The sequence below is a fragment of the Calidris pugnax genome, unplaced genomic scaffold (genome assembly GCF_001431845.1).
Source record: "Calidris pugnax isolate Ruff unplaced genomic scaffold, ASM143184v1 scaffold17, whole genome shotgun sequence".
In the NCBI taxonomy this organism is placed as follows: Eukaryota; Metazoa; Chordata; class Aves; order Charadriiformes; family Scolopacidae; genus Calidris; species Calidris pugnax.
The window spans coordinates 4218765-4238638 of NW_015090794.1; the positions used below are offsets into that span (position 1 = coordinate 4218765).

The window sequence follows — 19874 nt, forward strand, 5'->3', positions numbered from 1 at the left end:
GTGAACTGATATTCCTTTGGTCTCGTTCTGAGCAGGCTGTGTCCACGTTGGTGTATGGCCTTGTTCTGAGCTGTGGAGGGTGCGAAGGAAACTGGAGAGACTGCCGCTTCTTTATGCTCTCTCTCAACCCTCTCTCCCTGCTCCCCTCCATTTTTCAAGCTTTCTAAAGGGCAATATTTCAACACTAATGTTGTTTCTCAGGTATATACTCAGCCAGTATAGGAGGGACTAGCATTAGTGGATGGACAGAAAGGTACCTGTGTGTCCATGCGTACGTGTGTGTGTGTGTAATAGATTTCATTTTCGCATTCCAACAGCAGAAAGGTGGGTGGTTTTTTATTTTCATGAAATGTAACCTGCATTTTTTTTGTTGTTGTTGTTGCTGTATCTATGAAAGAGTTTTACTCTGTCCATACCTAAGGCAACCTCTACCCTGTCCTCTTTAATTGCTTTCTCTCTTCTGAAACACTATACTAAGCAACAGAAGAAATCACTAAGCAGCAGCCGCTTGCCAGCTCGTACCTGTGGAAGTGCTGGGTGGGAGATGGTCGCAGTGCCGTAGGAGAGCTGTCTTCATGCACCTGAACAGCAGTGATGCTGTTAGGACCCCTGTTCAAACTCCTGAGAAGAAGTGTTTCCTAATGTGCTCAGATGCTTAATCGTAGTGGTGTGACTATAAGCCTCCGTTATTTATAGGAGTAATGTTTAGATAAGCCAAGTGTCGTCTTGTCTTCTCTGCCTTCTCTGAGCATGCTTTGAACAAGCCTCTTCGTGTGGGTTGGAGGGGCTGTACCAAAATGCCGTGGAGCAGTTTTCACGTTCTCCTGAGTGCTGCTACGTTCCTCCCTGGGGCATGCCATGCTTCTCACCCTCCCGGCGGGCCTGCCTACCATGTGTCTCTTAGCGAAACGCTCCCTGTTCTTGTTTGGATGACGGTCTCTATCAGGGTTAAAACACTACATCTAGTGATGTCTTTGTTTACATGCCTTTCTTACAGGGGAGATTGCTCAAGTTCTTTAAGATTCCTCTTAAAACTCTTCAAGGTGGATTCCTCAAGTCCTTTTATATGTGGTGTAATTTTTTTTTTTTTTAAGTTTCATGAGTTTTTATTAATGTGCTGCATATCCTTTACGTACAGCAGCAGTCTGTTGTGTAGGTCACGACACGCAGCAGCTGGGCAGCGTGCTGGGCACGCTCATCTTCTGAATGAGGTCTTTGCCTGTCATACAGTCGTGGGTGGTAAAGCTTCTTCTCCAGGCTTAGCTTGTGGACAGACATACCTGCACATCTTTTTTGTCACCGTAACAAATAGCCCTCAATCAAGTAGTGACTCTGAGCTGGTCTGTTCCACCCCCTCTCTGGAGCTGATGTGCTGATGACCCTGCAAGAAGCCTTGCCCCCATGTCTACAGGGCATGTTGCTGCTCCGTGATCACTTTTTCTACTTGGCTTACCATGCATCTGCAGCGAGCTTTGGGGAGATGAATTTTGGGGGTAGCTGACACATTGGAGCAAAGCCAGTGTGTGTGTGGAGCTGAGCTGGGGGTGCCACGGGGCTCTGGTCAGTGTGTGATGGTGAACCCACCTGCAGTACAACCCTTGCTCTGTCCCAGTGACAACCTGCAGTCAGATACCTTCGTGCAACCCAGAAGCAATGTCAGTAGCCTGTGTGTTTTAACAATATGCTGGCCTCTGTGCCCTGCAATATGTTTTTAAACCTGAACATAACCATTTTTTTGATGCATTTCTTCTCCTGGGTATTGTTCAGTCTCATTTATTGCAGCAGCAAGAAGCAAAGATTGCATTACTTGCTTCTTAAATGTATGACTCGGATTATTCTTGGATTATTTTTTGTTACATCCAGCTGAGCAGATAAGATTTCCTTCACATTGTAGTACTTAAATTACTCCCTGAAATGTTGATGTTGAAGTATTTGTTTAAGGTTTTATCTCTATTAAGGTCTTGCACTGTGGTGGCTCTTCTCTTGTAACAGCTCTTCTAGCAAGAATGTAATTCTGGGAGCTAGTGCTAACTTGGCTTGGTATCTTTTAATAGACAGAACCTAGTTTTCTCTGCGTTTTACCATGGGACATTTGTGAAAGATTATTTTTATCAAATGACATTTTATTTTCATGCCATTGTTCACTGGATAGGTTTAAACTGGAAGCCAGTGTACAGTTTCAGAGGTGGTTTTGCTCTTGTATTGCATGCCTGGGCTGGAGGAAATTTTGAAGCCATGTCCAAATTGGCATTTTTAGCTGAACACCAATTCAGTATGTTTGTATTTGGGGCATGAGAATGGTCATTAGAGTTCCTAGTTGGACAAAATGGGAATGGGAGGTCCTGATGCAAAGCGTTCCAGTAGCTGATGTTAAAAGCAGTCAACCCTTTGCCATCCCATGATATGCAATCTAGCCCTTTTTCTGTGTGTTCTCCGTAATTCCTGATAGAAATTGCTGCCTGCTCTGGCGCTGTCTACTGTGTGTGCTGCCAAACTGCATTTCCTACCTGTCCCTCTGAAAACAGCAGCTCTGGTGCAGGCTCCTTGCTTGTAAATGGACACAGAGTGGGTAGATGAGACTGCACTGGTAGTGTCCTCGTCTGAGAGCAGATGAGAGGATGCTCTTCTCTGGTGGGCTGCCAGCAAGCAGCGTGTTTTCTGGTTCAGGAGGGCTTTACTTAGGGGTTCTCAAGCAAAATGTTTTGGCTTACGAGGTTGTACTGTAGTTCTTGTTGAATGCAAAGCACACATTGGCAAAATGTGTAAAGCAGCATGCCCCATGCAGGAGGTGCAGTCCCTGTTCTTGTGGCTGTGTGGATTCTGTAGCAAAGCAGTTTGGAAAGCAGCCGTTTGCTGCCACTCTGCATCTCTGCTTTTTGGTATCGCAGATTTCCAGTAGAATATGAACTTCCTTGCACAGGAGAGGGTTGAAGGGTGTGGGTCCAGGAAACAACGATGTTCATCATGAGTGTCAAACTGATTGCTGTTAAAGTCATGACTTCATCAGTGATGTAGAGCAAATCTTTCTAAAACTGAGCGTAGGTTATTGCATAGGTTAACTTAAAGTTATTTGGGGAAAAAGCAACATCAGTCTTCTCTCCTTCCTTTAAAGCAGGCTTGTTTCTTAGCACTTTTGTGCATAGGGATTCCTGTCCATGTGTCCATTGCCTTGTCCAGATGTAGGGATGTGGCACAGTACTACGGAACACTGCAGAGAGGGATCTTCCAAGTCCTAGATGCCAACACCACCTTGGCTTTGTGTATTGATCCTTCAAGCAGTGGAGGTGTGAGGCTGTTTTAAAGCAGCCATTTTTACATGGTCAGCTCTTTTTTTAAAATTCAGGTTTGGCTTCAGAAGCATTTGTGCCTATGGAGGAGGTGGGTTCTGCCATCTCTGAAGGTCATCGCTGGCCAAGGGACCTCCACTTGCCCCTGGGTGGTGGTATGCAGGGCCTGGGGTGGAACAAGGATGGCTGCTGTCTGGGTCCACTCTGCCAGTCACGCGGAGCCATGGCACCTGTGGAACGGCCCGTGGTGTGGCTGCCTACGGGGTGAGCTGCCCTGGCTTTGGGGTGGTGGAGTTCGGGACCCCAGGGCTGATGATCTGGAAGTGAAGGTTTACAGGGCAGCCTCACGCTGGTGAGAAATGTGGTGAAAGGATGAGGTCCAGCGCTATCCCAGTCCTCACACAGCCATGTGAGCTCTGAGGGAAAGCAGGCTCCAAGCCTTCTGAAGGGTCGTGTGATGTTTCCAGTCAACTCTGGGTTGAACTCACCTGCGTTGGCCATGTGTAACTCGTATTTCACATCGCATCTCTAGTCTGACACTTGCTCCTGTCCCTGGGGTCAGCCCTCTGGGTGCAGGAAAGCAGCGCCTTCATTCCAGTGCTAGATTCCTGCTGGAGTCACCTAAAGAAATTATTTTTACCCTTTTTGGGCTGCGTCTTTTGGATAGTGTTTAGTAGTATACAAATTATAAGCACATTTTCAATGACGTGTATTAAAGAGGCACCTTTTATTTGTATTAATCACATTTGATAGACAATTTGGTGCCTGCAGTTCTCTGTAACTTATAAGTGTCTCACTTTGGGTGTATAAATTGTTAACCATTTCGAACTTATCAGATATGGCTAAATAAAAATATAATAATAATAATAAAAAAAGATGCTTAGGATAGAAAATTAGCAGCTTAATTACAGTACACTTATTCCACTGTAAGTGCCCTCATCTGTCTTAGCTGCGAGGTTGTTTGCTTTCCGAAGCTGAAACTTGAGCATGATTCAACCATTATTTTTATCTTTTTTTATTTTTTTTTCTTTCCCCCTCAGTAACAAAGGCAGTTCTGCATGGCAGTTCTCTCGCTGTACCCGGATGCATGCACTTACTAACTATGCAAGTGTCTGATACCAACCATAGGCCCTGCTTTCCCTACCCGAAGCTGCTGGGTAGACTCCGGAGCGCTGCTTTGAATCCCTCCTTCTGTTTCCCGGTGCAGCTGCGTGTGTCGGCGCGTAGGAGCATGGCCCTGGGTTCCTTTGTTTGCACATCTTTTGATTCTTTCCTTTGCAGAATTCTGCATTACTGACAAGGCTGGGGTGTAGCGTAACGTCAAAAGGATCGGAAAGGTTGAAATGAGAACAAACTGGTTTTCTGTATTGTATTGTGGTTTTTTCTTTTTCTTCTCTCTTTTTTTTTTAACAGGGAAAACCTGACCAGTGTTCTGTATGTAGCCTGCCATTTTCCATGTAACTTTAATGACACGTTCTACGTTGTGAGAAGAGGCAGTCACCTGTAGCCGTATGAGCACTCAAAAAAAGAGGTTTTATTGAATTTCTGTGCTAATGCAGCAGTGTGCTGTCTGTACTGGTAACTGGGCTTCTGCCTCCCTTCCCAGGAAGAGCCGTGTGGGACCCTGGCTGCCCATGGGGGTGGCTGGGCTTCCCTTTCGTGCTCCAGAACGGTGGTGGTGGTTGTGGTTGTGTTTCTGAGCTGTGCTCCTGTTCGATGGTAGATCCCAGTGGGGTGGTTGTACGCACAGTGTGGGGCTGGCCAGGGTGGCAGCTGGTGGGACCTACCGGGCAGAGTGGGAGGCTGGTGAGGTCTCACGCTTTGGTTAGCAAGAAGGTGTGGGTCCCAGGAGTCCTCTGGGGGGCTGCCTGGCCATGTCCCTGCGAGATGCCACCTCGCAGCAGTGGTTAGAGCCACCAGGCTGAGCGGCAGGTTTTTGGCCCCACTCCCCCTCTGGACTCTCTGCTTGTGCCCCTCGGTCAGCTGGCACAGAGAGGGTTTGGAAATGACATTCCAAATGATTTTACTGTTATCTTTTTTTTTTTTTCCTTTTGTATCTTTGTCATTTGCCTACTAATCCAAAAATAATTTGGCAGTATCTAATGTTATCTGTGGAGGGAACTGAAATTTAGTTTTAATCTGTGGTGAGATGAAAGAACTACATGGTTTTCTTAATAAAAGCACCATAAAGCATTTACTATTAGGAGCTTTATTTTGTAAAAATAAAAGTACCTCTGAAGACTTGTACAATATCTATATTAGGTCTAAAGGTTTAGGGAGTCTTCTATTTTTTTAAAGGCGATAGCACTCAATTTATCTGCCAATAGTGGTTTTTTTTTTTTTTTAAAAGACACAGATTAAAACTAAGTGTGAACACAAATTCTGTTTCACTCTAGGCCCTGCAGCACAAACGCGTTGCAAGAAAGTTAGTGTTAGGTTTGTATGGCATTTGTGCAGTGCAATAAGAAACCGTTTTTAGGTGCTACATTGCCTTGGGTAGGGTGACACAAGGGAATACAGGCTACAAGCAGCTAGATTATTTTCTTGTGGCCTTCCAAGTATTAATTTGTACAGATTTGCTCACCAACTGTGCCTCACCATTGGTTAAAATTGAATTTTAAGTCCTGTTGCAAATGCAGTCTTCTGGACACAATGTCGGATTTTACACTGGAATATCTACAGTTCTAAAAACTGCATGTCACATCACTGTACACTGATACTGGGACGTGGGGCTTGCCCACACCTTTGATATTCTCTTCTGTATTTTAATGTTTTTGAACTGTACAGTAATCTGGAAAGCAGGCTGTCTTTACTTGGGGTTGAACATTGTACCATAAATTTTAAATTATTTGAGGACAAGTGCATGAGACTGTGTCAATGCCTTTTATTATTTATTTGTATGTTTTATTATTCAAGGTGTATGCACTTTTAATATGCAGAATTTATATTTTTATGTTAAAAATCATTTTCTTTCAGAAAGAAGAGTTTGAATATGAGGAATTGGAATTAAGTGCAAAAAGGGGAATATGTAATAAAATACAATAAATTTATTACTAGGCATCCTGCCTGAGTTGAGTGTTTTTCCAGGTCCACATCATCACCTGCTGAGGCTGCAGTGGCCACTCCAGCCTGGTTGTGGTCCTCACTCTGCTGGTGGGACATCCTGCCCTCCTGCTGCAGGAGGGGACTGTCTCTTGGGGCAGGGTCGGTGTCTGGCTGGGGTAACCATGGGGGGGCTTCACCACCAGCTCTAACCCCCCAGCTGAGGTGGCATTGAGGTGCTGGAGCAGGTCCAGAGAAGGGCAACAAAGCTGGGGAGGGGTCTGGAGAGTAAGTTTTATGAGGAGAGGCTGAGGGAGATGGGGTTGTTCAGTTTAGAGAAGAGGAGGCTGAGGGGAGACCTTATCGCTCTCTACGACTACCTGAAAGGGGGTGTAGAGAGGTGGGGGTCGGTCTCTTCTCCCAAGTCACAGGCAATAGGACAAGAGGAAATGGCCTCAAGTTGCACCAGGGGAGGTTCAGGTTGGATATTAGGAAAAATTTCTTCACTGAAAGGGTTTTCAGGCATTGGAATGAGCTGTCCCAGGAAGTGGTGGAGGCACCATCCCTGGAGATATTCAAAAAGGAGAATTGACATGGTACTCAGGAATATGGTTTAGTGTTGGTGTGTATATGTGTGTGGGTTTTTTGTTTTTTTGTTTTTTTTTTGTTTTGGTTGGTTTTGTTTGGTTTTTTGTTGGTTTTTTTTTTTTTTTTTTTTTATGGTTGGACTAGATGATCATAAAGGTCCCTTCCAACCTAGACAATTCTGTGATTCTGCATGGGAGGGGGGCACAGGCTCTGTGACTGCTCTCTGCATCCTGAACAGCCTCCTCTACTCTCCTCTTGAGACATAAAAACCCAGAGATGTGTTTTGGGGCGTAGAACCTGTGTGCTGGGGAGGGGGAGATGGGCTCCTCCCTTACCCCTCAGATGCTGGCCATGATGCTTCTCTCTCCACAGACCAGCAGCCCGGTCCTGCTGGTGCTCAGGCAGGGTCCCTCCTGCTGGCACGTCCTGAGAGCAGGGTGCGGGACCTGGACTGGAGCCTTTTTGTGCTGGTGAGTTTGGTGTGAGCCCCGTGGGCAGGGGGATGTGATCTGCATCTTCCTTAGGGTTTGAGGACTCGTTCCTGGCCAGGCAGAGGTGGAGGTCTCCCTTGTCTGCCCTTGTGTCTGGGGTCAGCATCCCTGTTCCTGTCCCTAAAGCCCTGTGGAGTCCCAGGGCCACTGGGGCTGTGCTCCCCTTGCTGGTGGGTGCTGGTGGGCTCTGGTGGCAGCGTCCCCATGTCTCCCCTCTCCTGTGCTGGTGCTGGCCACGCTCCAGCCGGCTCCTTGCCCCCGGGCTGATGTAGTGATGCAGCGTGTGGCTCCGCTGCTTGAGGTTTGGTTCAATATTAGCCTTTTGTAATGGTTCATTATTGAACTGAGGCTTAAACTGTGCAAGAATGATAGTAACTGAGTGTTTAATTGTGTGCTCCTCTAGCTCTGCATCCTAATTAAATATTGTTTTTCATTTAGCAGGCTGTGCAGCGGTGGAGGAGAGCGTGGAATGCAGATGGGCTGCTCCTGCCATCTCTGCGCCTCAGCCGAGCGAGGAGGATGAGGAGGATGGAGCAAGGTGGGAGGAGGTGCTCCCAGCTGCTGAAGGGAGGACCTCACTGTCTCTGGGGGTGACTGTGTAGTCCGCAGGTGACACACTCAGCTGGGTGAGCAGCTCAGCCACAGCTGAGCAACCATCCCCGTGGCTGCTGGGCTGCCTGGGCAGCAGTCTGGAGGGTGAATGTGGTGTGAAACGCGTTAGTAACCCAGCGTGTCATATCGGCTCAGGAACAGGAGGGAAAAATGGAAGACGTCGTGGCTGGATCTGCCTGGGGCCATTTCCACTGTGGACTCAGATCTTCCTGCTTGAGTGAGCCATCAGATCAGGGTAGTAGGGGCTGGTGCTCGTGCTTCACAAACTTGTCTTTAAATGCAATTTTTATTTTTAAGTTTTTTTCCTTTTCTCTTCTCTCTTCCACCCTCCAGTGTGTATTTTTGCCTTCCTGCTCTTTGAGGCGCAGCATCACGTATTTTGTGCCCAAATACACAAGAGCCCCACTCCAGCTGGAGGAGTGGGCTTGGAGGTTTGGTGTCGCTGCTGGGGCTGCTCTGGTGGGGTGCCCTGGCATCCCAGGGCACCAGATGGTCCGGCATTTCCCCCTCCTTGGATTTATTTGCAGGCTGCTGCTTGTGGGGTTCATCTACTCCAGAAGGTGGGTGGGAATAAGGTGGAGAGTCTCTTATTTCACTGAATTTTTAGAGTTGGAAGGGACCATAGAGATCATCTTGTCCAACTCCCCTGCTGAAGCAGGATTGCCAAGAGCATGGTATGCTCTATTCTGCCCAGTTCTGGGGTGAGGGACTCTTGCAATATACTTTTGGTGTGAAGAAGAGCCTCAGCCCAGCCTCAGTATGCCTGCAATAGCTGCTTTTTCCCTGTAAATCTTGTTGCCTTCCTGTCTCAGGGCTGTAGAACGTTGTCACCTCTCCCGCCCTGGGGACAGCAGTAAACTGGATGGTGTGCTGGTAATCTCCAGCTCCCTGGAGAGAAGGGGGAAAGGGCAGCTCTGCCCCGGAGTGTTGGCTGGACTGGTGAGGAGTTGCTGTCCTTTCAACCGAATCTGGCAGGATCCTACCACAGGGCTTGTCCCTGCCCCACTGAGCCCAGCACCTTCCCTGAGAGCAGAGCTCCAGCTACAGGGGATAAAAAGAAATTTGCATATAAGGGACCGTTCTTCCTCTCTCCTGATTGCAATGAGCTTTCTTAAATCACAGCGCTGGCAGCTGTGATTGCCGTGCTCTTCCAGCAGCCAGTGCTAGAACCACGGCCCAGCTCCAGGAGCTGCAGAGCTGTGGCCTGAGGTGGCCCAGGCTGCACATCCCTGGGGTGTGGGGGCACCAAAGAGGGCTGGGGATGGGGGGCACTGTGTCTGCCCCTGTGCCTGCAGGGGAGAGCCATGGGATCTGCTGATCCTGCCCCGACCTGGGGCCATAAGGGTTCCTGGGGGGGCTCTTACAGCTCCCTGCTGCAGCCTGGGACCTGCCTCTTCTTCCAGCTGGTGGGTTTCCCAGCTCAGGAGGTGGGACATACGCTGCTCCCTGTCTGCAGTTCCCCGGGGCCTGAGTGCCAAGCCCAAGTCTGGTTTTGGTCCAGCGGCCGGCCAGTGTCCCCAGCAGAGAGCATGGTGGCTCCTCGAGGGGACCCTGGCTCTTCATGGGGCAGGACCGGTCCCAGCACTGAGAAACCTGTTTGCCAGCTCTCCCCCTGTGTGGCGCTGGGGGCTCTGGGCTTTGTCTTGCCCGTCCAGCAGCCGAAGGGCACGGGGAGGTGGGCAGGGGGCTGTTGGTACAGGGCACTGTCTCACACAGGGGTGAGCTTTGAAGTGATTTGTTGGTTGTCAGTGCAGACCACGTGGCCCCTGCTGCGGTGCTTACTGCCCGGGGTGTCACCTGTGAATCCCTCCTCGGTCCCCAAATCATGGATGTATCACCAGCTGTTGCTGATCTCCCATAGCCCAGCTGCAGTTATAGACATATTGAAGTCAGTCGATACGTTTAGGGAAGTGATTGTGCCCCTGTACTCAGCACTGGTGAGGTCACACCTCAAGTATTGTGTCCAGTTTTGGGCACCTCAATACAAGAGAGATCTGGAGGTGCTGGAGCGAGTGCAGAGGAGGGCAACGAAGCTGGTGAAGGGCCTGGAAAACAAATCATATGAGGAATGGTTGAAGGAGCTGGGGCTGTTTAGTTTGAGGAAGAGGAGGCTGAGGGGAGACCTCATCACTCTCTACAACTACTTGAAAGGACACTGTAGAGAGGTTGGTGCTGGTCTCTTCTCACAGGTAATTAATGACAGAATGAGAGGGAACGGCTTCAAGCTCCAACAAGGTAGGTTTAGACTGAACATTAGGAAAGAATTTTTCACAGAAAGAATATTTGGGCATTGGAATAGGCTGCCCAGGGAGGTGGTTGAGTCACCATCCCTGGATGTGTTTAAGAGTCTTTTAGATGTGGTGTTGGGGGATATGGTGTAGGGGAGAACTTTGTAGGGTAGGGTAGATGGTTGGACTCGATGATCCCAAGGGTCTCTTCCAACCTGAATGATTCTATGATTCTATGTTTACCAAGAGCCATGCTGTGTTATCCTTGTCCCGATGTGTCCCTGGGACCAGGGGGGACTTGTGGACACCACCAACCCGTGCAGTGGGATCGTGCATGCAGCTTTCATCCATGTTTCTGTCCATCCTGGTGGGAATGGTGAGACGGAGCTGAGCCCCCTGGGTGTTGGGTGCAGGAGCTGGTGGCTGTGCTGGGCGGTCACGGCATCCTTTTATTGCATACCAGAGAGAGTAATTACTTCATGTCTTGTATGGAAATGGGGGTGACAGATGTCATATTAAATCATAGGGTCATCACTTATTTATAGGTGATTACATTAAAGAGATATTAATATAGCCAAAGGCTTCGCAAAATTAGAGTTAATATATTTTTGTTTATTATATTTGCCAATATTTCTCTAATCCAGCCGGGTTTTTATGGGCACTTATTAAATAGAGAGCCGGCTGCAGTTCCCTTAGCCTAGCTGGGAGGGTGGCGAGAGGACGATTGGAAAACACTTGAGAACTTTGATCTTCGAGTGATTAAATTTTATTGCCTCCTTGTTTATGAGGGTCCGATGGCAGGTGCTCCACGGGCTGTGAAATGAAGCGAGGGCAGGTTTGGGCTCGTGCCGTTATTAAATGTGGGTCAGCAGGGGAGGCTGCTTCTGGGCGTGGGGCTGGGGCTCGCAGATGTTCGGGTCCTAGGCTGGGATTAGTTCTGTGCTAAACCAGGATTAAATTATTGCAAAACGAGGCACAGATTTCTGACACCCTGGGGGAGGCGGGGGGTGTCCCCAGGGAGTGCCAGACATGGCTTTCTGCCTTGTCCCCGTGTCCCTGGAGCCCAGCAAGGTGCCTGCCCTGCAGGGCTGCAGCTTTGAGGGGGGCACCAGTGTCCCCCCAGGCAGATGAGCAAACCAGAGGAGCCAAGAAAACCACTTTTTGGGCTGGAGGACCTGAGCAGGTGACAGCAGCGTGTGAGGACGGCTGCTGGTTGTGCCGATGGAGGGTGTGGAGGATGGATGTGCGAGGAGCTGCCTGCTCCCTGCCTGCTCCCTGCCTGCTCCCTGCCTGCCCCCTGCCTGCTCCCTGCCTGCCTGCAGGCAGCTGCTGTCTGTTGGGATATTTATTAACACCCGGCTGCCTCCGAGAGCCAGAGCAAAACCCAATCTTTGGAGGCCGTCAATAAATTATAACATATTAGGCACTGTCATCCCTACCCCCGGACTCTTAAATTTTGTTCTAATTAGAGTATCGCTTTTCCTTTCTCAGCACTTTTTCCCCTCTGCTGGGTATCGATCCTTTCTCTGTGGGGATCTGACCAACTGTTGACAATTTATGGTAACATAAAGCTAGTACCTCTTATAGCAAAAACCCGGCTTTTAATAAAAACCGCTGACACCAGCCTCTCGCTGGCAGCCTAACCTGATTACCAAATGGATTTAGCAGTTAAGGCTGTGCTGATGCCCTGGTCGTTTTGCACATAGGGATTTTTACTGTAACACTTAACAGGCTTTCAATTGTCATAATATTTCATAAATACCTACGTACCTAATTGAAAGCTTTGAGGCCGATGGGACGCATCCTGGGAGCGCTCCCCAAGCCTTGCCTGACTGGTGGACACTCAGTGTCTGTCTGATGGTTCATGGGGGCAGCCATGGGGCTGGAGGGTTGGGTTTTTGATGAAATCACTCATTCCATTGCCGGGGGGAGACATGTGCAGGTTTTTGTCATGTGTGGAGGAGAGGCTGATGATTTTGGGGAGCTGCGGTGCCCTCCCAAGCTCAGGGAGAGGATGCCCACCTCGATGTGCCAACCCTTGGTCCTCAGGAGCTTCCTGTGCCTTCATGGCTGCAGAAATGGGGGCTCCCTCTCCCCTGTTCTTGCACCTACAAAGCCTCTACAGGGGTTTGCAAAGGCTGTAATGCCCTGGGACACCGGCTGCCCTGGGTGGGGGGAGCCTTGGTCCCAGTGACTGCATGGTGCTAGTTCTGCCGCCTCTTTACTGGGGATGTTTAAATTTGGAAAACAAGCCCATTATTGGCTGCTGGAGCAATTTGTCAAGGCACCGTATGGCCCTTTTTCCACATTAGTTTCATCCGGTGAAAAAATAATAAGAAACTGCACGTCTAACATAATGACCTGAATTTCTTAATAAACGAAGGCAGCGTGGATGGCTGTGTGTTTCCACTTGGTCTGAGCCAAACTGTGATGAATTGATCCTTCCTGAAGGTATTGAATATTTCTCAAACTATTCATCAGCCCCACGACAAATTCCTCTGTCGGCCCCAGCTGACACCCCATTTTAAACACCTCTTCCAGGCCCCGGTGCAGAGGAGTGGCTGCTTGGGAAGCAGGGACCTTATCATTTTTTAATGCACTGCAGTTCCTGGGCTTATGGAATATTTATAACGAAGTTGTTATTTACCAAACACGCCGGAGCGTTTGCAGGAACCCCAATGGGGGGGGAGGGGAAGAGGGATAACCTGGGCGTCTCCTGTTCCCCTTGCCTTGTGGCCGAGGGTCCTGCTGGGGTGTGTGGCCCCAAATGCCACAGGACTTGGGTCCATGATGTGCCTCTGGCTGGAGGCTCCTGCCTGGAGCTTGGTCTCATTGCTGTGGGTGGTCAGTGGGCAGGGACAGGATGACAGGGACAGGGGGTGCTGCTGTGAGGAGAGGGCTTTGATGTTGGGGAGCCTCCAAACCCTTTTACTTGTCCTTGCTCCACCTCCCCCAGCCCCTTTGCTGCTCTTGATGAACACTGGTGGCTTTGGAGGTTGAGACTGGTTGTGGCTTCCCAGACCTGTGGCAGCTGGTGTCCCCCCACAGGCTCAGCTGTGTGGGGTCTCTAGGAGATGGCACTGGTCACGCTCTCCCAGGAGCAGGCAATGTTCTGGGAGCCTGCTTCCTGCTCCAGGACTGCATTGCTCCTTGGACATCCCATATCATTATCCCAGCCCTCCCGTGCCTTCCCTCCCAGCCCAGTCTGGGGCTGAAAGCAGCATCTCTGTCTGACACATCGCTATCAGCATGTTCTTCTGGGTGTCACCAATACCATAACATCTGCTCTCCCTGCCATTCGCTTCCGTCTAATTCTTTTTTTATTGAAATGAGTTTAAATTGTCTAAGAATATATTAGATTACCCTTTCCCTGCGGTTAGCGCACTTGTGTAAATGTGAATAAACCGCACAGTTAGCAACGCCCGCACGCGCTCGCGCTCCCTTTTTTAATCTAAAAGAAGCTGGTTCCCTGGAGAACTGGCGCGTTTCCTAACGACCTTAATGAGTTTCCATAGCTGGGGTCAGATTATCTAGAAAGGCGGTAATGGCGGGGCCGGGAGGTGGTTCTCCCTCCACCGCTGCGCCTCTCCGATAGCTTTGTACTCCAGACTGTAAATAAAGCAGAGTTTGATGGCCCTGCCTGGCTCCGTGATGAATACATTTTCTCCTTTAATAGGCAGAAGTGTGTGTGTTGCAAAGCAATTCGTGAAGCCCGTATGACAGTCTTTAAGCATTTTAATATTTTGCAACTGATTTATCATCGGTAACGAGCGGATGATATACTCCACTTCAAGGGTATGGATTATCTATTAAAGTCCAGGCGTAAGAGGCATCTGCAAAATGACATAGTGCCGCGGAAAAACGGAAAGTACAACTTATCTTTTGTTTTACAGGAGGGGTCAACAGCTTCTGCCAGCGCTCGGGAGATAACCGACCTCCCCGCTCGCTGCTCTAATGATGTCAGTAAATATCTGCCACGGCGGGGTCCTGCGCCGAGCCAGCACCCATCCTGCCCCCGTGCTGCAGCCCGTGGAGCTCATTTGGTGCCTGGGTGGGAGCAGAGGCTGGTGGTGATTCACTCCCGCCACTGGATGGGTTTATGGGCTGTGAGATCATCTCTCGGGGGGCTCTCTCCGCTCCGAGGAGCGCGCCAGGTCGGCTTTATTTATCGATGAAGCGATTCATACGCTGGGGCTGGTGGCACCGCTCGCTGCCGGGGGGCTGCTGCGGACGGTGGGTGCCTCCGTGGGGGGAAACCCTGGGCAACTCCGTGGAAGGGCTGCCCCCTCCCTGCTCTCTGCACACTGGATGGATTGACTGTGCACACGCGTGTCTCGTTGCCACTGGGAGGTGCCCGTGGCCCGGGCTGCCTGCGCTGCCTGCGCTGCCTGCACCTCCAGCCCCCCCGGCGCTGCCAGCTCCATCGCTTGGGGATGCGCAGCGCCCGACCCTGGGTACCCACAGCAGGTCTGCTCTGGGCTGGCAAAACAGCAGCCGGGGCTAGTGCCAGCCTGGGGTTGTGCTGATGCCAGCCTGCCCCGCTGCTGGAAAAAGCCTGGTTTTGCCCCTGGGGGATAAGGGAATCTCGCCGGTATGATATGATTGGGGATGGAGAGCTGCCACCCCCCAATTTGGTAAAGAGCAGGCTGGGGCTTTGGGGTTTAAAACTCACCCTGGATGCCCCTTGGAGCCAAGAGCAGGACTGCGGGAGCGTGGTAAGACACTGTCAAGGTGTGATGCTGCGTGATGTGACGCGTGGTGTGATGCTGTGCTCAGCCCCACCCCCCGGCTGCTCCCTTCTGCAGAGGACATGCAGTGTGGGGTGTCCCCCATGGGTGCACAGGGCACCCCCTGCTCCCCCTGCAAAGCCAAAGCAGCAGAAGGTACCGTGCCGTGGGGTTTCTCCAAGACTTGCTGCACCCCCCTCCCTTCATGTCCTGCTGGGCTTGGTGGTCCCAAGGGAGATGCTGGCTGTGGGACACGCAGCTCTTTGCACACCTCAGTGCCAACTTTGCCCCTCTTTTCCATGTTTTGCAGTCGGTGCTGCCCGTACTGGTGTGGCACAGCCCAGCTGTGGGGCCAAGTGGGGCCTTATGGGCTCTGGGGGGTGGTGGTGGTCACAGGACATGTCCCCAGGTGCTGGAGGTGCCTCTTCCTTTGCTGCAGGGGCAGCCGCAGTGGGTCGGTGGTCGCAGGCAGAGGGAAGGTGGGACCCTCGTTGCCCTATGGAGGCTGCCCCCCATGGTGCAGGAGAGCGTGTGTGCCGCCCCATCACTGTGCTGGCTTCGTTAGGGCAAGATTAATGCTGGTTATTGGGTTGGGAGTTTTATCACCTGAATGTTTCCTCTTAGCTCCTGAAACCAACTTCAGCCCAGATTTATTACCCAGCAAATAAATAAAAGTGCAGGTTTATTTTGCCTCCTTGCTCATCGGAAAGGAATGAAAATGTAAGCAAAATATTAAAAATAAAATAGACTCAGTTTTACTTTAATTGACCTTTGATTTTTAACTTAATACCTTCCCCATGTTGCTGCTTCAACCTTTAATTTCTCTTGGTGAAGTGGCTGTGTTCAATGATTCATTCTGTCCCGAGGCAAAGCACACACTGTAATTGGTTTTTAACTTCCTGGAATGTCAAAGCCAGGATTGAAATTTTACGTATCACACCACCAATTCAATACTGGCTTTAATAATAATGTTGCAGAAAGGAAGGCAGATTTACAGCTGTAGAAAAATGTAATCAAATTTTGAGCCAGAATGCAATAAGTCCAAATGCTAGTTTTCATTTGGAAGCTTGTTAGATAAATGTGGTATCACCTGAGCGGTTCCCAGATTGTTTCTGCCTCTCCCTGCCACATCCAGCATCACCAGCAGATGTGGGGTGGCTGCAGGAGCTGCTGCCTGTGGTGATGCCCTGGGCAGGGGCAAGATGCAGCCCGTGGGTGCAGGATGGGCTTTGGGCACAGGGCACCCTGGCACGTGGGGTGGGTATGGGGTGCCCCTCGCCAGTCCCTGGTCCTGCAGTCTGGGGAGGGCGTGGGTGGTGGCTCCTCGTGGTGGCTTCTGTCCCAAATGTCCATCCTGGGTCAGAGCTGTGATGCTGTGGTACCCACCGTGGAGCCACTGTTGCCCTTCTGCCCAGCCAGCCGGGGTGCTTCAGGGTGTGTGAATATGCCAAATAAGTAATCGATTTTGGCCAATTAATGTCTGATAAAAACTAATAACCCTTCTCTCCCTTTCTTATTACCGAATGACCTCCAGCAATCCATTAGTTTAACAAATGATATGCGAGCGTTCAGCATGGCTAATGACTCTGGATTAAACCCAGTGACACCTAATTCGTCAGTGTGCTCCTACACCGCAGTGCCCATTACACCTTGCTCTCCTCCATCACCGCTGGTCCCTCACAACACCAGCTGCTGTGATCCTGGTACCCTTGCGTGGAGGTGGCCTTGGGGATGCCACATGCCAGGCGCTGGTGTCCCCTTGTCCTCTGCTTGCTCCGGCTGGAGCCACCGATGTCTGGGCTGCGCTGGACCCTGCTTCATGTAGCAGCCCTGAGCTGCTCTTGTGGGGATGAGACTTCGGGAACAGCCATCTTGGGGTTTGGGGACCCATCAGCCCCACGGTGCCCTGTGCCAGCGTGGTGGAGCAGCCCGGTGCCTGTGCCCATCGGCTGCAGGGTCCGTGCATCTCCCCGCTCCGCTGCCCGTGCTGCTTCTTGCGGCCCCGCTGTCCCTGCTCTCTGCTTAACGCTGTCCTAAAAAGCTAACTAAGCTGAAATTATTTTCTTTCCTTAGAAGAGCCTTTAAATAATGTATCACCCTCGCTTGCTTTTACTGAATGTTTTAAAAATCCAAGGGACTTCTCCTTCTCGCTCGTGTATTTGCATCTGTTTTGTTGTTGGGCCATGAATTACCCTTTGCTGGGGTCATTAGAAATTCCCTTTCAGGGCTGCTGCCCTGGCAGCCTCAGCACAGCCGATGTGCCAGGACACTGGGCACTGCTGGCACCCCAACGGGAGGTGGGTGCAGAGCGGCGCTGGGCAAAGGAGAAGCTGCTGTGGGGATGGTGGGCAAGCAGCAGCCTGGCCACCTTGCCACTGGCAGGAGCACCGAGCCCCTGAGGGGCTGGGCACTGCCAGCAGGCACCCACCATCCCTGGCACATCCAGCTTTGGGGTGTGCAGTGCATCACTGCAGAGCAGAGACAGCTTCGGGGGTACTTATTTTCTGTGTGTTCATGTGCAGTTGTACCCAAAATGTGGGAGATCTGCTCAGTGGGCTTGTAACCCCCACAAATAGCCACGCTCGAGCTGCAGGAGCTGCTGTCCATCAGCTCAGTTTGGATGTTGTGCATCACGCTACGTTTCCCGGGTCAGAGAGGCAAAGCACAGCACCGACCCCGGTCTGCAGTGAGGACTTCCATCCCCCCGGTGGGAGAGTGGCTGCAGGAGGGTGGTCTCCCTGGCTCTGAGCCGTGAGCGAGGGGGATCACGGGCATGGCTGAGACGGGGATGGGAGGGTCCCTTCCCATCAGACAGACCCTGGGTGACCACTGGTGAGGGCAGCACCCAGAGCCCCCAGCGTGCTCCCCTGGGGACATACCCACAGGGAAACTCAGGGGGTGGCTGAGGGCATAGAATCATAGAATCATATGGGGTTGGAAGGGACCTCTGGAGATCATCAAGTCCAAACACCCCCCCAGAGTGGGTCTACCCAGAGCAGGTTGCACAGGATCTTGTCCAGGTGGGTTTTGAATGTCTCCAGAGAAGGAGACTCCACCACCTCTCTGGGCAGCTTGTTCCAGTGCTCCGCCACTCACAGTAAAGAGGTTCCTCCTCATGTTTAGGTGGAGCTTCTTATACTTAAGTTTGTGTCCATTTCCTCTTGTCCTGTCACTGGGCACCACTGAGAAAAGACCAACCCCTTCCCCCTGACTCCCTCCCTTTAAGTATTTATAAGCATTGATCAGATCCCCACTCAGCCTTCTATTCTCTAGACTAAAAAGACCCAAGTTAGCTGTAGCTGTGGCCCCTTGAGTGTGTCCCCCATGGGAATTGGGAGCCTGGGCTGAAACCCAGCCCCGGCCACTTTGGAGGAGTCATTTCCCACCCATCCAGGTGCCTGCGGTCCTGGCTGGCCACGCAGCTCCCCATCCTGCATTCAGATGGCAGCAAGTTGCAATTAAATTCGAACCACTGAAAACAGAGCCCCTAAAAACATCCTCCAAAGAACTGTACCTCCTGGGAAACGGCGATAAGAAGTTGCTGAAGGAAGGATAATTAAATTAAGGGAGCTGTCAGCAAAGCAAAGACGTCCTGTCCGGAGCGACGAGGTAAATGTTTTCCTTTCTGTGCCGTTGTTGGATGGATTCTCGTGTACTCTGCAAGGTTTTAAATATTATAATCAAAATTAACACAAGCTTTTATAAGGCTTTCAGGGCTTCAGTGCTCACGTCCCAGGGTGTGATGTTCTTGGGGCTGGCACTCTTGGTCAGTTGGAGGGAGATCACTTATTTGAGCCACTTTCCCGGCTGGCTGAGCAGCCAAACTCATTTACAACCTGAATTTCACAGGAAATTAAGCTCTCCCAAAAGGGCGAAAGAAGTTATGAAACTGGGTAAATGTTAAACCTGTTAGAAATTCTTCCCATAAAGTTTCTCCCAGATACATTCCCCTTTTCCCTGAAGTGACAAAATGTTTGAATCATGTTTCCATAAAGCACGGGCACTCCCAGGGGATGCTGCCCGGGTCCCTGGGGGAGCCGTGGGGCAGGAGCTGCCACTCAGTCTGGTTTGAAGACCCTGCAGAGGCAGGGACAGGGGTGGGAGCAGGACCTGGTGGAGCTTTGGGGACTTCAGCACTGGGGCTGGGCTGGGGACAGGGTCCCCAGGGATTTGGGGAAGGGGGGGTGAGTTATCCCCACCTGCACATGGGGAGCCAGGCTTCTGCGCTGCCACATCAAACGCTGAGACAAGGCACTGTATAAATATTACATCAAACTCCCCGGGTTGCTTTTCATGTCAGACCACCTCCTGCCAGCTGGACCCTTTGACTGCGCTATTAGGGTACCTGAACAGCAATTAGTTGGGGTGGCAAAGGGCTGCCGAGCGGAGCTGCGGCCGGGGAGCAGGAGCTGCGTGAGGTCCTGCCTGCTGCCCCGGGGGAGAGGAATCCTCTCCCCACAGCTGCTGGGAGGATGCTGTGTGGGGCAGCAGTGGTTTTTGAGCAACGGGAGCTGTTGGGGTGTAGGACACCCCTGCTGCTCTGCACCAGCACCCACAGTACAGGCACCGTGGGACAGAGGTTGGCAAAGCGACACTGGTGAGGCCCCAACTGGAATGCTGCACCCTGTTCTGGGCTCCCCAGTTCAAGAGGGACAGGGAACTACTGGAGAGAGTCCAGCGTAGGGCAACAAAGATGATTAAGGGATTGGAGCACCTGCCTTATGAGGAAAGGCTCAAGGAGCTGGGACTCTTTAGCCTGGACAAGCAAAGAGTGAGGGGAGACCTTGTTTATAAGTATCTAAAGAGTGAGTTGAAGGATGTTGGAGCCAGACTCTTTTCAGTGGTTTCCAGCGATAGGACGAGGGGCAACGGGCTCAAGCTGGAACATGGGAAGTTCCA

At 51.1% G+C, this 19874-nt stretch overlaps 1 protein-coding gene across 1 annotated transcript in view; it reads left to right on the plus strand.

Annotated features, from left to right (window-relative positions):
* The window catches only part of USP31 (ubiquitin specific peptidase 31), a 51741-nt gene that overhangs the window by 27827 nt on the left and 4040 nt on the right, over positions 1 to 19874 (plus strand). The gene's annotated exons all lie outside the window — the stretch shown is intronic.